Here is a 6304-nt window from a genome sequence, read left to right on the forward strand (position 1 = left end):
TTTAGAAAATGTTTAAAAAAAATATTTTGGGGGCAGCTAGGTGGTATAGTAAATAGAGCACCAGCCCTAAAGTCAGGAGAACTGGAGTTCAAATATGGCCTCAGATAATTAATATTTCCTATTTGTGTGACCCTGGACAAATCACTTGACCCCAATTGCCTCAGAAAAAAAAAAAAAGTGTTGTTTTTTTTCTATTCAAGTTCATGAACGCCTAAGAAGTCCCATGGACTTCAGTAAATTAAAAACAGAAATAGCCAATAGAAGATCATCAGTTTCAGTAGTTGGAACTTCATAGATCCAGATAAGCCAGAAGAAATTCTAATGTAAATACATGATTTCTAATATTCCCGCTAGTTCAAAATTTTATCATCCTACACACCCTAAAAAAATTGCTTCTTCAAATGGCATCCATCTCCAGAGAGAGAACTTTGGAGACTGAATGTGGATCAAAGAATAGTGTTTTCACTTTTTGTTGTTGTTCTTTGCTTGTATGTTTTTTTCTTTCTCTTTTTTCTTTTTTGATCTGATTTTTCTTGTACAACATAACAAATATGGAAATGTGTTTAAAAGAAATGCATATATTAAACTTAGATTGCTTGCTTCTTGGGGAAAGGAGAGGTAAGGAAAGGGAGAGAGAAAAATTTGGAACACAAAGTTTTACAAAAATGAATGTTGAAAACTATCTTTACATATATTTGCAAAAATAAAATATTATTAAAAATTTTTAATTAAGAAAAAATTGCTTGCTCTCCCATAGCCCAGTGATTGGTGGTCAATAGCTTTCTACCTTACAAGCCTCAGAAGGTACACCCTACTCACTGGTATCACCTATCAGAAGGAAGCTAGGCCTTCACTCCCTTGGGGTGAGAGGAATAAATGCCTCAGACTTTGATCTCTTTGGGAGAAAGTTCTGCCTTTGAAATGTATGTCCTTTCCTAATCTCCCACTCAGGGAGGGTCCTAGTAAGTATTTCTTATAAATTCTGAGCAGCTACATCTGTGACTTTTCACATGAGTAAAGAAAGGATTGCTCTGGGACAGCAGTTCCAGTAGGCATTGACCCAAGGAATCTCCTGGACTTCACAAAGTGAAATGATGCTGAGGAGTCATCCTTAGGTGTCAATGTTACTGGGGCTCTGCCTTTCTTAGGCCAAGGTTGAACTCATGAAAACAGTTTGAAAGAATTTGGCAGACTGTTGGCTGGTTAAGGAAAAAGAAAGAAAGAAAGAGAGAAAGAGAGAAAGAAAGAAAGAGAGAAAGAGAAAAAGAGAGAAAGAAAGAAAGAGAGAAAGAAAGAGAAAAAGAGAGAAAGAAAGAAAGAAAGAAAGAAAGAAAGAAAGAAAGAAAGAAAGAAAGAAAGAAAGAAAGAAAGAAAGAAAGAAAGAAAGAAAGAAAGAAAGAAAGAAAGAAAGAAAGAAAGAAAGAAAGAAAGAAAGAAAGAAAGAAAGGAAGGAAGGAAGGAAGGAAGGAAGGAAGGAAGGAAGGAAGGAAGGAAGGAAGGAAGGAAGGAAGGAAGGAAGGAAGGAAGGAAGGAAGGAAGGAAGGAAGGAAGGAAGAAAGAAAGAAAGAGAGAGAGAGAGAGAGAGAGACAGAGAGAGAGAGAGAGAGGGAGGGAGGGAAGGAGGGAGGGAGGGAGGGAAGGAAGGGAAGGAAGGGAAGGAAGGGAAGGAAGGGAAGGAGGAAGGGAAGGAGGAAAGGAAGGAAGGAGGGAAGGAGGAAGGGAGGGAGGAAGGGAAGGAGGAAGGGAAGGAGAAAAGGAAGGAAGGAGGGAAGGAGGGAGAGAAGAAGGGAGGGAAGAAGGGAGGGAAGGAGGGAGGGAAGAAGGGAGGGAAGGAGGGAGGGAAGGAGGGAGGGAAGAAGGGAGGGAAGGAGGGAGAGAAGGAAGGAGGAAGGAAGGAAAGGAGGGAGAGAGGGAGGGAGGGAGGGAGGAAGAAAAAAGTCATTAATTAAATGCTGAAAATACAAATAGAAAATATAAGATAGTTCCTGCTGTCAAGGAGGTCACATTCAAATTTGGGAGGGACAGGGGAACGACATATATAGATTTCAGCAATAAGTCAGATGGAAAATTCCCATGATCCTTGGAGGGTGAGGTAAGACAGGTAGCAATGCATCTTTTTTCATGTTGTTTCCACTGCTAAAACCAGATCTTTTTCCAATGTTGAACCATCTCACAGTACCAAGAATTTTGGCGTCAAGGACTTTGGGGATTGTCAGTAACTAGCTGTGTACCTACTGAGGAGGTAAGGGCCCTAGGAGGTAAGGGCCCTAGAATCTGCAGTCGTCAAATCACTGTTTCCCTCAATAATGGCTGAGACATTATAATGAAGTATTTTAATGGCATGTGGTAAAAACTGAATAGATGTGTTTTTTTTTTTACTATTGAGGGGCCAAACTGAAAGCAGAACTGTTGGTCTAGGGAAAGGAAGGGATGTTTAAGGAATAAGCATTTATAGAATACCTACCATGTGCCAGGCATTTGCTAAGCACTTTACATATTTTTTCTCATTTAATCTTAGTAACAGCACTGGAAGGTTGAGAAAATTGAGATTAAGTAACTTGCCTAAGGTCATACAGCTAGTAAGTGTCTGAGTCTAGCTTTGGACTTAAATGTTTCTGACTCTAGGCCTAACTCTCTGTTTATTGCATCAGCCTCATAATTTTGAAGTCAGCCTTTATATATATATATATATATATATATATATATATATATATTTCTAAATACATATAAATATAGTTTTAAACATTCAGTTTTGTAAAAGATAATTTTAACATTCATTTTTTGTAAAACTTTGTGTTCCAAGTTTTTCTCCTCCCTTACCCCACTACCTTAGACGGCAAGTTATCTGACATAAATTAAACATGTTCAATTCTTTTAAACATTTTTCCATATTATGCTGCATTAAAAAAAATCAGATCAAAAGGGGGGAAAAAACATGATAAAACAAACAAACAAACAAACAAACAAGCAGGCAACTACCACCACCAAATAAAGCAAAAATACTATGCTTTGATCCAAATTCAGTCTCCATACTTCTCTCTCTGGATGCAAATGGCTCTTTCCATCACAAGTCTATTGGAACTGCTAGAATCACATGGTAGGTGTTTTATAAATGCTTGTGAGCTCCCTACCTGAATGAGAATTATGTCCCCTTCTAAATATTAAATATGTCTATTGACTTCTCTGTGACTTGAGGCAGAAATGATCAGCTTAGCAATTGTTTTTTAACCCTGGACAGAAATAGCACTGGAGGTGATTATGCCTGAAAGCAAGTTAGTTCCTAGGCTATGTCCTGATTATTTAAGATCTCAGGAATTTTAGAATCAAGGGCCCTGTCTACAGGATCTCATCAGTCTGGGAGAATGTAGGATCACAGAATCATAATTATTGTTAAAGAAAAATTTCAAGGTCATCACTTTACTGATGACTAAATTGACGCTCAGAGAGATTAAATGATTTGCCCAAGATCACATAACTAGCAGTGTATAAAATGGAATTTGAACCCATGCCTTCCAGTACCCCATCTATACTACCTTTTCTTCCCTACAACCTCTTCTTTAGCCAGCATTTGTTGAAGAAAAAACTGTTCTTCTTATGTTTACCACAAATACTCTATCTCACATAAAATAAGAGTTATGAATTCATTTGAGCAATTTGAGTCAATCTTGATCTCCCTAGGTCTCATTGTATTATATAGAAATACAGCCCTCTGTCATTTCCCAATTGACAAATGATCAAAGGAAATAAAAAGGAAGCTTTCAGATAGAGGATTGAAGTTATCTACAGTCACATGAAAAAATGTTTTGAATTACTATAGATTATAGAAATGCAAATTAAAATAACTCTGAGGAATTACCTCATACCTATCAGATTGGTTAATATGACAGAAAAAAAGAAAATTATAAAAGTTAAAGAAGATGTGGAAAAATTGGGGCACTAATGAATTGTTGGTGAAGATGTGAACCTATCCAAACCATTCTGGAGAGCAATGTGGAACTATAGTCAAAGGGCTAGAAAACTATACATATCCTTTGAACCAGCAACACTTCTAGCAATCCTAGATTCTAGCGATACTAGGTCTATTTCTCAAAGAGATAATTTTAAAAAAGGAAAAGAAAGAAAGAAAAAGGAACCATATGTACAAAAACATTTATAACTGCTCTTTTTGTACAGGCAAAAAATTGGTAATTGAACAGATGTCCATGGATTGGAAAATGGCTGGACAAGTTATGGTATATGAATAATTGGAATACTATTGTGCTCTAAGAAATGATGAGAAGGTGGATTTCAGAAAAAAACCTGGAGGATTAACTGACACCGAGTAAAGTGAACACTACCAGGAGAACATTGTATACTGTAACAGCAAGATTGTGTGATGACCAATTATGACAGATTTAGCCTTTCTCAGCAATGCAATGATCCAAGACAATTCCAAAGGACTTGTGATGGAAAATGCTACTTACATACAGAGAAAAAACTATGGAGTTTGAATGCAGATCAAAGTATACTATTTTCATTTTTTTGTTGTGTTTTTTTCTTGTGGTTTTCCCCTTTTGTTCTGATTGCTTCTTTCACAACTTGACTAAGTTAGAAATATGTTTAACATGATGGTACATGTATAATCTAAATCAATTTGCTTGTGAAGAGGGGAACTCAAAATGTTGTTATAAAATGCATGTTGAAAACTCTCTTGTAATTGGAAAAATATATATATTACTAAGTGGGAAGGAGAGGAAAGAAGTAAAGCCCCCTGATCATGCCTCATCATGGGGTGAAGATGGTCCTGAATGATGCCAGAGGAATGCAGGCTCTAGCATGAACTCCCGAGCTGGAGAGGGTTCAAGAATGGGCCAAGAAATGGACTATGCATCTATCATCTGGGGACCAGCCCAGCTACATGCAAAGAAGCCCAACCCAAGATAGCTACAGTATGACAAATGACTGGCCATAGCAACTCCCAAAGGCAATCGTCCAGAACAGAGAAGGATTGCAGTGATCTGTTACTATAAGGAACGTGGTCTTATCTAAGAAGTGTTGAAATGTAGAGAAGAGAAATAAATTAGAGGGGAATGTATCAAAATGGAATTGAATACATTTTGCTGAGGAGAGATTCAGGGGACTGAGAGGAGTAAATCTTTTTTTTTTTTTTCATTGTTGCCTAGGCTCAGGTTTTCAGAGTATAAGCTATTTTGCTTTTTAGAATATATTCTATTTCCCTCTAAGATTTCTGGTGGATGAAAATTAGTCTCATGTCATTTGAATTTCTTTTCCTTTATACTTAAAAGTTCTTTCCCTTAACTGCTAAAAGAATTTGTTGTTTATTATTGAAATTTCTAAATTCCAAGATTATGTATCTAGAAGTTTTAAACATGTGATTTCCTTTTGAGGGCTAGGGGGCAGAAAGGGAGATCCATTTGCTAGGGGTTTTTTTTTTGTTTGTTTGTTTTGGTTTTTTTGGTTGACTTACCCCCTGAATGTTCAGAGAAGAAAACTATGTCACACAGCTAATAAGCACCTGGGTTAGGTTTTAAACTCAGTCCTTCCTGACTTCAGTCACAGTACTCTAAATTCTAAGTCACCTATCTTCTATTTGAATCCTGGTGATTTGATTGTGAGCTTCTTGAGGGCAGAGACTGTCCTTTTTTGACTTGCTTTTATATCACCAGTGCCTAACATGGTGCCTAATACATATTTGTTGTTCATCCTTCATTCTTGAAAGTCAATGGTATCCCAAGGGTTATGTCTTAGTTTATTCTTGAATTGGATATAAATAAAGCAAAGCTTTGCAAAGTCATCAGCTTCATTCTCTCCTCCAGAGTAAAAGTTAAGACAACAAATGTTGGCCCAGGATGTAGTGGGTGATCTTGATTTTTCTAAATTAAGGACTTTTCCAGAACTCAGTTTGTGTGAGGGACCAATGAGTAAGGGTTAGGTAAGAACTAAAACAAAAGGTGGCCTAATTTATCATCACAAATATATATATATATGGAAGACACTCAAAGTTTCTGTACTTAATAAATACTTATTGATTTCTGACTCTAGAGGCAATACTATTTCCACCGTATTGAGCTGTCTCTCTTACCCTCTCTTAAATAATTCAGGGTGTGATCCTTGACAAGTCTCACTGTAAAATTAATTAGTACACCTAGATGGTGTTAAATGTCTCTTCTACCTCTAACAGTCTGTAATATTAAGATACTTCTTTCACTGCCCAGGTCACCATTGGCTTCCAGTAGGAGGCAGGATGCACCACATCCCTAGGATGACCCTGCTTGATCTTCCAATAAAATGATATTACTGCTGC

At 37.0% G+C, this 6304-nt stretch overlaps 1 long non-coding RNA gene across 1 annotated transcript; it reads left to right on the top strand.

The window, feature by feature from the left end:
* Positions 1-1020: 1020 nt before the first annotated feature.
* Positions 1021-4345, top strand: LOC141541355 (uncharacterized). The gene is made up of 3 exons (XR_012481760.1): positions 1021-1154; positions 2177-2242; positions 4174-4345. It is a non-coding gene; the product is annotated as an uncharacterized LOC141541355 (long non-coding RNA).
* Positions 4346-6304: the final 1959 nt, after the last annotated feature.

The sequence above is a fragment of the Sminthopsis crassicaudata genome, chromosome 4, assembly GCF_048593235.1.
Source record: "Sminthopsis crassicaudata isolate SCR6 chromosome 4, ASM4859323v1, whole genome shotgun sequence".
Classification (NCBI taxonomy): domain Eukaryota; kingdom Metazoa; phylum Chordata; class Mammalia; order Dasyuromorphia; family Dasyuridae; genus Sminthopsis; species Sminthopsis crassicaudata.